This window comes from Cervus canadensis, chromosome X (assembly GCF_019320065.1).
Source record: "Cervus canadensis isolate Bull #8, Minnesota chromosome X, ASM1932006v1, whole genome shotgun sequence".
NCBI lineage: Eukaryota > Metazoa > Chordata > Mammalia > Artiodactyla > Cervidae > Cervus > Cervus canadensis.
In genome coordinates this window covers 16,825,477-16,837,178 of record NC_057419.1, presented here as the reverse complement: position 1 = coordinate 16,837,178, position 11,702 = coordinate 16,825,477, and positions in this window count along the sequence as shown.

The window sequence follows — 11,702 nt, the reverse complement described above, 5'->3', positions numbered from 1 at the left end:
CTTACTTTGGACGTGGGGGTATCTCTTCACGGCTGCTCCAGCAAAGTGCAGCCGCTGCTCCTTACCTTGGACATGGGGTAGGTAGCTCCTATCAGCCGCCGCCCCTGACTTTGGATGTGGGGTAGCTCCTCTTGGCCGCTCCTGCGCCATCGCAGCCGCTGCTCCTGCGCCGTTTTTCTCCTCATCCTCCTCTTTTTATAGTTTAGAAATTAAATTTTAATAACATTTAATATATATTTATATAATTATATATATGTGAAGTGAAGTGAAGTCGCTCAGTTGTGTCCAACTCTTTGTGACCCCACGGAGTGTAGCTTACCGGGCTCCTCCATCCATGGGATTTTCCAGGTAAGAGTACTGGAGAGGGTTGCCATTTCCTTCTCCAGAGGATCTTCCCGACCCAGGGATCAAACCTAGGTCTCCCACACTGTAGGCAGACGCTTTACCGTCTGAGCCACCAGGGAAGTCCTAATTATATATATAATATTTTATAGTAATATATTATATATAATATAAAAACATATATAATAATATACGTAATGTTTCATAATAATGTTTATATATAATAATGGTGATGTGAATGACATTCACTCTTCTCAAACATGTTGGTTCAAGAATCTCAAGGCATGTCAAATTATCTGGGCCAGGTGGGTAGTTCCTCTATCTGTGTTGTCTGAGAACAGTGAATGTCATTCACATAATCATTATTATATATAAATTTAGTTTAAATCAATTCAGTGAACACTGAAAATATTTTAGATATCAGATTTTTTTCTTTTCAGGCATCAAATATACAATATCAATATGATCTCTTTCCATCAGTGGCATTTTGAGCAAGGCCTGGAGGTACAAAAGTAGATTCACACACCACAGAGAACCTCCAAAGGTCAAGGATCTAAAGAAACGAATGTTCTTTATCTTTCGTTTCTTTAGATCCTTGACCTTTGGAGGTTCTCTGTGGTGTGAATCCCGATCCCCCCTCCCACCTCCCTCTCCACCCGATTCCTCTGGGTCTTCCCAGTGTACCAGGCCCGAGCACTTGTCTCATGCATCCCACCTGGGCTGGTGATCTGTTTCACCATAGATAGTATACATGCTGTTCTTTTGAAACATCCCACCCTCACCTTCTCCCACAGAGTTCAAAAGTCTGTTCTGTATTTCTGTGTCTCTTTTTCTGTTTTGCATATAGGGTTATCGTTACCATCTTTCTAAATTCCATATATATGTGTTAGTATGCTGTAATATCAATGTACGACAAAACCCACTGAAATGTTGTGAAGTAATTAGCCTCCAACTAATAAAAAAATTAAAAAAAAAAAAAAAGAAACGAATGGAATCTGGATTCTGACCCACAGACTATCTTACCTGTGTTCAGAGACATGTGAGTAGGCAGAGGAGGAAGACTATTAGGAATGCCGCTCTGTTGGTATCCTCTGCTTTAATCAGTGGACACCTCCTCCATGTTGGGATGAGCTAACTGGTACATCCATCACAGGACTGATCAACTGGAATGACAGAGGAGTGGCACTCTGAGTATGTTTCCTAGGAAGTATAGCTTGGAATTTAGTCTTTCTGAAAATTTTTCTTGAAAAAAAAATATTTAGGGGAGCTTGCTCAAACACTACATGTTCCATCCATTGCTCTAGTTGGCATTTCTCAAGGGAGTTTTGCATCAGAACCACGTGGTAAGGGAGTTAAGAATACATGGGCATGGCTCCATCTGGGATACAGATTCCCAGGTCTAGGGTGATGTCAAGGCAGTTCATGGAGAACACTCCCTAGGTGGTTTTGTGTCTGCTCCAGGTGACCCTCTCACCACAATCACCATTCTCCATGAGGTTCCTGCCCCAACACACAGGAGTGATTCACTTCAGGCTCATTGTTAGTAAATTTCAGGACAGACATCCTAGAGTTCTATAATGGAAGAGTATGTAAAAGAGAATATATATCTGAATCACTCTTCTGTACACCTGAAACTAATAGAACATTGTGAATTGCTATTATTTCAATTTAAAAAAATCCAAGAGTCCTAGTAAATCTCAGAGAGGATGGCAATGGGGAGGTGCTTATGGAGTTTGAAAAGATCCCCAGCTGATTCCAACATTCGGATCATTTTCCCAATTATTCTAAGAACCACACCTCTACCATTTATCCTTGGACAAAAGGATCCATCAGAAAGATTCTCATCCAGACAAAATTATTTTGATCCCTAAGCTCTTTGCTTCAGAATTGCTTTTTGATTTCCATTGGCCTTACTAGAAGAACAAACATACCAAATAATTTTTTATGGGGTCATGGATAAGGTCCTTCGTCACTTTTATATGGTTCTCTTTGCTAGGACTGGGGAGAAGAGAACACTTTAAGAATTAGTTTATGCTTTATGAATGCTGGATCATGTAACTGCCTGTGTTTCTCTTCTTGTCTTGGCTGTTTGGAAGTTTAGAACTAATTATGTTGAGCAGTTCACTCTATTTGCTTCTGCCCAATTTCTTCACTTCTTTTTTAAGATTTTTTTTTTTGATGTGGACCATTTCCAAAGTCTTTATTGAATTTGTTACAAGATTGCTTCTGTTGTTTCTGTTCTAGTTGTTTTGGCTGCAAGGCACAGGGGATCCCAGCCCTGACCAGAGATCAAACCCACATCCCTGTCAACTACAAATTGGCACTTGCCATGGGTGCTTGCCATCTATCTCTACAAGGATTAGATCGTGTGCTGCTGCAGCTGCTGACCTCTAACACCCCTGAAAGATTTCAGGGTGGAGAGAAGAAATGAGGCCCTCTGTGCTCTGGGAAAAGTGGCAGGACAGGTCTTCAGATAGTTAGACATTCTCAGGAGCTGATTTTATGAGCCCAATTCTTGTATCTCCTCATATCTAGAAAACCACTAAAATCCTTCATGGTGACACTGTTCCTCATACTAGTGAAGACTTCACAAGACTAGTAGAAGCCTTCTGGAAAAAGTGCTTCATGGCATGGATTTCCCCTTCACCAAAAATCATATATATACTGACCTTCTCCCCTGCCTCTTTGGAGCAATTTCTCAGAGCTATCCGAGGTGCTGGCTCCAGGGCTGCAGTCTCCATTTTGCCCTAAATAAAACTTCACTTGCAACTCTCACATAGTGCATTTTTTCTTTTAAGTCGACATCCTCATATCTAGAAAGGCACTGAAATCTTTCATGGTGACAACTGTTTCTCATGACTAGCAGAAAGCTTCTGGAAAAATATGTGCTTGATTGCATGTATTCCATCTTCACCAAAATCACACATATACTGACCTTTCACCCTGCTCATTTGGAGCAGTTTCTCAGAGCTATCTGAGATGCTGTCTCCCAGGTTACAGTCCTCATTTTGCCTCAAATAAAACTTAACCCGCAACATTCACATTATGCATTTTTTGTTGTTGTTGACATCGCCCTCATTGGAAGGTGAAGTCTCAACTACCTGACCACCAGAAAGTCTCTCCACTTATTTTTAAAGTTAACTTTACCTCTTATGTTTAAACACTGTTCAATGGATACTTCTGAGATATAACAATCAATACATTTAACACAACGTATAAGAAGTATACTAGTGAACAGTATATTTATAAAGATTGATAAATTTGTAGCAGTTGATGAGTTTCAAGAATATGTAATGTTTTGTATTTGTCTTAGATCCATTCTTGAAGGATAGCCTGCTATAAACAAACAAAACAACAGACAGACACTACTGTTTCCTAGATATACTGATGAAATATTTGGTAATTTAATAGGAATATGTCTGACTATTAGTGGGGGAAGTGGAGTCCATAGGCAGACTACAGTTTACTTTCAGTTCAGTTCAGTCACTCAGTCATGTCCGACTCTTTGCGACCCCATGAATCGCAGCATGCCAGTCCTACCTGTCCATCACAAACTCCCGGAGTTTACTCAAACTCATGCCCATTGAGTCGGTGATGCCATCCAGCCATCTCATCCTCTGTCATCCCCTTCTCCTCCTGCCTCCAATCCCTCCCAGCATCAGGGTCTTTTCCAATGAGTCAGCTCTTTGCATGAGGTGGCCAAAGTATTGGAGTTTCAGCTTCAGCGTCACTCCTTCCAATGAACACCCAGGACTGATCTGCTTTAGGATGGACTGGTTGGATCTCCTTGCAGTCCAAGGGACTCTCAAGAGTCGTCTCCAACACCATAGTTCAAAAGCATCAATTTTTCGGCACTCAGCTTTCCTCACAGTCCAACTCTCACATCCATACATGACCACTGGAAAAACCATAACTTTGACCAGACGGACCTTTGTTGGCAAAGTAATGTCTCTGCTTTTTAATATGCTATCTAGCTTGGTCATAACTTTCCTTCCAAGGAGTAAGCGTCTTTTAATTTCATACAGTTCACTTTAGTCAGTGTCTTTTCCAAATGGTTTTCATCTAGGGCCTTCCAAAATGGAATCACTTGGGGAAACTGGAATAACAGATCTGTTTTCTCAGCTACATCCAAACTGATGATCCTTTCTAGATTTCTAGGGTTCTCGTGGATGTCTGACTCGTGATTGTCTCTAGTGTCTTCTTGATATTAATGGGGAACCCAGACACAATTTTTTGCATACACCAAACACACATACATACATATATATACACATATGCATGTTATATGTTATATAAAGTATGTTTTATGAAAAATAACATTTAAAAAGGAGCAATTCTTCTTTATCAATTCTTCTATTCTTTCTTCTTATTCCTATTTCCTGACCATGGTGGTATGTATTTCATATGGTGCATGTATTTTCTTTAAAAATAAGAGAATGACCATTCTATAAATAATTGCTTTGAATCTGGGCACATTTTCTTCTTTGCTCTGGTGAGATCCTTTATAATACACCATAAAATGAGACCCCAATTTCCTCAGCCTATAAAATATCCAGAAGTATTCAAAGCTGCCTTCAAAATGCTAGAAACCATAACATCTGAGGCCAGTCCTCAGAGGAATGGCCTGGGCCTCACATATGGAGAAGCTGTTAAAACTTCATCGCAGAAGTGTTCAGTTCTTTGGTCTGGAAGTCCTGCTTTCAAGTATGTGAAATGTGTCCTGGTGGAAACAGCATGTGAGCTGCTCGGGGGCTACTGAGACCCCGTGAGCAGGTGGCAAGGGCAGCGGGGGGTTGGCTGGATATAAAAGACATGGAAAATAATAAGCTTGTACTTGACGGTGATTGCCAGCTTAGCTGTTTCTAGCTCCCTTCCATTCTATTCAGAGAACTGACCTTAATAAGGTGTCCCCGGAGCGTTTGGAAAATGACCAGAAAGAAAGCTCCAGGGGCATATTTAGAGAAGAGAGCACAGACACCACTTTGCTGCATGCTTAGACGCGTGCTGGATAACAGAAGTCTCTGCAATGAGGCAGACATTCTATGTCCGTGCTGTCCAACATGGACCCCACCAGCCACCTGTGGCTATGAAACCCTTGAAACATTGCTATTGTGACATGAGAACCAGATAACTTTATTTCACTTTAATTCACTGAAATTTAAATTGCCGCATGCGGGTAGTGGCTACTCTATTAGTTTCATGAGGATAATGGAGTACGATTTGGCTCACCTACATGCAAAACAGTAGGACTGTTCAGTCTGTAATTCTTAGCTACTTTCTATCTCTAAGTCTGTGGTCCCTGAGGATTTGTATCACTCACAATGACTGTGTCTGCGCTCCAGCTTGTCTTTGTCGTTCTTGCTGTTGCTTCCTCCTTTGCAAATAAACTTGATTTCTTCCTCCCCAGCCTGCTTCTTGCACATAATGCCAGAGGACAGGGCTGTCTTGCTAGCACTCGACCCCAAGGCTTAACTCAAAAGGCTGAGAACAAGTCCCTCAGGGCAGATCTGCTTAGACAGAGTTCTCCAGCACAGGGCTGGAGCCATCTCCCTTGACACGACTGGGCTACCTCCTCCAAACAAATGTCAGGTGAATTTAAATCACTTCCAGATGAGGAATGTAGGTCAGTGACAAGGGCGAGAGCCTGAACAAATTGTGAGCTTGATAACTGTTACTTCTAATTGCACTTGAGCCAGGCTGTGTGATGGCTGAAAATCAAGACAGGACTCTAAATTGGGCTAGCTCACTAAGTTACTTTAATGCCCCACAAGTGGGAACTCTGGTGGTCTTAAGCCCAATTAAAGAACTTGGCCCAAAACACAAGATGTGGTGAACCTGCCTGACCACATTTTACAGTGCTAATCTGGATCACAGCAGGGCCAGCGAAGCCCCACATCTGACAGTAGCAAATGAAAACTCGACCCAAAATGCGTGAAAAAAAAGTGAGTGTATCTAGAAACACAATGATTGAAGAACAGGGATTAGTGGTTACTGTATGTCAGGCCCTAAGCTGGGAGCTGGAAATACAGATAGAAAGGAAACCAAGCCTCTGCCTTCAAGTTGCTGTCTAGTAAAAAAAATAGCAGAAAAGACCCAAATATTGTAATAGACTGTGGTAAGGACTCTCAAGAAAGAGCAGGTGAAATACTGTGAGAACACATAAAAGAGCCTGGATTCAGCCTGGGGTTTCACCAAGGGGGCTTCCTGGAGGCAGTGGCATGGGAGCGGGTTGCGGCTGCTTAGTCACTTCAGTTGTGTCCGACTCTCTGCAACCCCATGGAACTGTAGCCCGCCAGTCTCTTTTGCCCATGGGATTCTCCAGGCAAGAATACTGGAGTGGATTGCCATTTCCTTCTCCAGGGGATCTTTCTGACCCAGGGATGGAACCCAGGTCTCCCACATTGCATGCAGATTCTTTACCGTCTGAGCCACAAGGGAAGCCCTGACAGCAAAGTAGGAGTTTGCCAAGTGGGCAAGGGCATCCTGGACAGAGGCATCTGTCCAAAGGCAGAAGTGAGAAATACTTGGTGTATCTGGAGTAAGTTAGATGTTATATCCTGATCCTCAGGGTGGAAAGTCAGTTTATTTGACAACTCAGGCCACACAGAACTGCCTAAAGTAGAAAGTCACATGAAATACTTTGCTCCAAATTCCATGCTCCATAGACGTCCACTGCTAACTATGTGATGGATCCTTACAGACTGTATATATAGTGGTGACAAACAGTGCTCAGCGCAGAGTTCAACAGATAATAAATAAGGTTAGTTCAATAAATGCTGTGCCTGCATGGACACAGATGTATGGAATGGCCACAAAGACCAGACACAGGCTCCCTCATTCTCCCACAAACATGTATCTCCCCACATGCTCCTGAACATCTTCCTCTCTGAAACCTGGAAACCTCCAGAGGGAGCATTTTCAGCCGGTTCGGGGTCTTGATTGTGAAACCGTCTCAGGTATAGAGCTTTGAGGCCCCTGGGTGTTTTTGCTGGGAGGTTGATTTTAGAAACTCCCACTCTCATCCTGTTGAATGCTAGACCCTTTTGAATCCTGGAGGGCCTGTCCCTAGGAGGACTGCCTTGGAAGGCCTAAGCTACCATTTTAAACCTATGCAGTCACTTGGCTGACAAAGGTCTGTATAGTTAAAGCTATGGTTTTTCCAATGGTCATGTATGGATATGAGAGTTGGACCATAAAGAAGGCTAAAAGCTGAAGAATTGATGCTTTTTTTTTAAATTTTTTTTATTAGTTGGAGGCTAATTACTTCACAACATTTCAGTGGGTTTTGTCATACGTTGATATGAATCAGCCATAGAGTTACACGTATTCCCCATCCTGATCCCCCCTCCCACCTCCCTCTCCACCCGATTCCTCTGGGTCTTCCCAGTGCACCAGGCCTGAGCACTTGTCTCATGCATCACACCCTTGAACTGTGGTGTTGGAGAAGACTCTTGAGAGTCCCTTGGACTGCAAGGAGATCAAACCAGTCCATCCTAAAGGAAATCACCTCTGAACATTCATTGGAAGAACGTACGCTGAAGCTGAAGCTCCAAAACTTTGGCCACCTGACATGAAGAGCCAGCTCATTGGAAAAGACCCTGATGCTGGGAAAGATTGAAGGCAGGAGGAGAAGGGGATGACAGAGGATGAGATGGTAGGATGGCATCACCGACTCACTGGACATGAGTTTGAGCAAATTCTGGGAGATAGGGGAGGACAGGGAAGCCTCGTGTGCTACAGTCCATGGGGTCACAAAGAGTTGGACACAACTGAGCAACTGAACAAGTTTCTATCAGCCTAGTCCTTTGCTACTCAGTGTAGTGCATGGATCAGCACCACCCGGGAGCGTGTTACAAGTGCAGAGTCTTGGGCCCCACTGGACTGGAATCTGCACTAGAGAGCCCCCAGTGATTCTGGTGCATGTTACAGAAGCTCTGGCCCAGTCAACATCCCTGTTCCTAGGAGAAACACAAGTGCTGGCCTGGACCACAGCTTGGCCAGCCCTTTCTCCTCTCCCTCACTTGCCCTGGCTTTTGAAATTCCCATAAAGAGAAATCAGTCAATTTCTGGAGGGTCCATTGTAGCATTTTCTTCTTGCTTTAGCTAGGAGCCCTTCTTCACTCTCTTCCTGACCCTCCCAACATCCTGAGTTATCCTTGGAATTGCTACTCTGAGCGTTGATCCTCTGCTGGTCCATCTTGGTGGCTTCTGCCCTTCTGGCCTCTGCATCACCCCGTTAGAGATGCAGAGAGACAGGACGGTCTTTGAATGAATGACCTGTGGCTCTTCCCTGTCATGGGTTTGAATCCCAACCAGTTGTGTGACCTTGGGGAAGTTATGCCACCTCTCTGTGCCTCTTTGCCAGCTCCTGAATTTGCTTGCCTAGACAATTACCCACACTGGCATCTAAATCACACCTCATGTCATTGTTCCAAGATGGCCACATCTACCATCTTCTAAGGCTAACTCAGGCCAATGTGACAGAAACATTCCAGACAGTGAATGGATTGATTTATTATCTTCCTGGTTGTTATTTATATAGACTGGCTGGCTGTTGGCCCTACCTACAGGACAACACAAGGGTAACAAATTGTTTTTCTTGGGATTCCTTAGACCTCAACTGACTATTATAGGTTCTTTGATAGCTACCCTATCTGGGAATCAAGTGTCCCCATGAAGGCAGGGTGATACTCTCTTCCTTGATGTTCTATTTATTGAAGTAGGAAGAGGATACAAAAAGGATCCAGATACAGTAAGAATTATCCAGATCTGCTACTTGGTTGGTGTATAAAATGTATAGATACATAAGACAGATTTTAGTTTTAGAAGGAAAGTTCTTTAAAAATAAGATACGATGTACATACATATAATCTGGTAGCCTACCATAAGTAAGTCACTGAGACTCTTAACTCCCAGCTTAACCAAGATGACAAGAGAAGAATGTAATGTGGGGGTGTGGGCAGGTCGGGGTTAGGGAAGGGGGGTGGCATGGCTACAACTACAAAAAAGTGAAACAGTCCATAGGGGAGAAGGCTGTATGTGAGTATAAGGGGAAAGCATTATTTTGTCCATGTAAATGATTGTGAAATCCAGTAGGATTTATACTGCTATTTATCCTGAAGAAAGAATTCAATCACTTAACTAAAATGGAATCAGAGGATAGTGGTATCTAGGAGATGATCACTCAAAACCCATTATCACGGAGGTATCTTCTGGGATGAAGGCACCTCTGTATCAGGAAGACACACATCACTACATCTCTTGCTCTGACACACCTTCTTTGGCCCTCTTATGTGATGGCACCAAATCTGCAATAAGATCTTTGATCTTTAGGTTGTGATGATGTCCCCATAGTGTCTGAGCTGTTAAGGAATGTTGTGGAATAGAAAACAAAAGGAAAGGAAAATAACCCAAACTCTGCTTCTCATGAGCTGCATGGTCTGTGGTTTATGAATTTTGTTAAGAACCCTAAGGATTGGACATAAAATTCCTTGTAGAAAAATGTTACTTTGCCATGGATGAACCTTAAAATCATTATGCTCACTGAAAGAAGCCAGATACAAAGAGCACATATTATATGATCCCGTTTGTGTGAAATATCCAGAAAGGCAAATCTACAGAGACAGGGCTGGGGGTGGGGGTGACCATAAATGGGTACCAGGGGTCTTTGTGGGGTGATGGAAGTGTCCCTAAACTGGACTGTGGGGATGGTAGCCCAACTCAGGATGGTTCCCAAAGGTCATTGCATGGTACATTCCAAATGGGAGAAGCTGATGGTATTTCTGAAATTATACCTCAATAGAACTGTTAAACATTCACACTGCTTCACTCCATCAAGAGCATCACAAAGGCTTCCTCTGGGGCTCAGTGACATTGCTGTGGCTCACTCCAGCCCTTCTAGCTGTCAGCCTTTTTGCCTCTTGATCATCACCTTTAATTCGTAAAATGCACACAGTGAATGCAGGGTGATTTGGGATATGCAGGGGAGGGGTAGGCACTGGAGACGTGTCTCTGATGCCAGTTAATGTGGTATAGTGTGAATTTCCAACACCCTGGTGCTACCATAATCATCATTATGAGCTTACTGGACCAATAAGATAAGGACTGGAAAATAAGCTGCAACCTGATTTGCCTTCTCTTTGAGTCTTTAATTCAGAGTTGGCCAAATCATTGCTCACTTAATCTAGCCCCTCTTCCATGTGGGGCTGGATTTTTTTAAAGACAGTTTTTTAAACAGCAGTTGTATGTTCCAGAGGAAGGTATAAAGGGCTCCATACATTCCCTGGCTTCACACATGTGTGTCCTCCCCATTATCAACACCCCCACCAGAATGGGACATCTGCTACAATTGATTAACCTATATTGACACATCATAAACACCCAAAGTCCATAGATTACATTAGCATTCACTCTTGGTGTGATATATTCTATGGGTTTGCACAACTTTATAACAACATTTGTTCCTCATTATTGGGGCTGGATTTTGAGTTTAAAACTACTGGAAAATGCTGGGCTTTCCTGGAAAGATAGCACTGTGTCCATAGAGAGTTGTAATGTGTCTGATACACAAGGCTGTCTTAATCCTATTCCCCTTTGGAGGTGTGCCAAGTAGATACAGCTGAACCTGTTATGAATTTGGAAAGACCTGGGGAAAATTCTGATGATCAAATCTCATTATATTGTCCCTCTGTTGTTAAAAACTAACTGTTGCTTGGAGACTACAAATGTGTCTGTAGAAGCTGTTTTGTTCTTCTTCACAAAGAAGCTGTTGCTTGGAGACTACAAATGTGTCTGTAGAAGCTGTTTTGTTCTTGATGTAATTTGTCAAGGGGCTTGGCTGCCAAACCTTTTATCTATTCTTGTGCATAATTCTACAGTGCATAAGAAATAAGACATTTCTTTAAAAAGAGCATGGCTCGCTAAAAGAAAAGAATATGTGCCTGAAATAATTTCATAGCTAATAACAGCATTTGATAAGATAAGTAGTTCTAAGCCTTCTGTGGGACCCCATGGCACATCCTTACTTTAACCTAGCAGATGTTTGAAATTGTTAGCTGCTCAGTCATGTCTGACTCTTTCGTGACCCCATGGACTGTAGCCTAGCAGGCTCCTCTGTCCATGGGATTCTCCAGGCAAGAATACTGGAGTGGGTTGCCATTTCCTTCCCCAGGGGATCTTCCCGACCCAGGGATAGAACCTGGGTCTCCTGCACTGCAGGCGAATTCTTTACCATCTATTTAGATGATGCTTAATACTTGCCTTCCCTCAGTGATTTGAAGTGTTTAGTAATAGCTGGAAGAATTTTTTTTAATTCAGTTGTTTCTGTTTCAAAGCACTCTTGATTTTAGTCTCACCAAGAT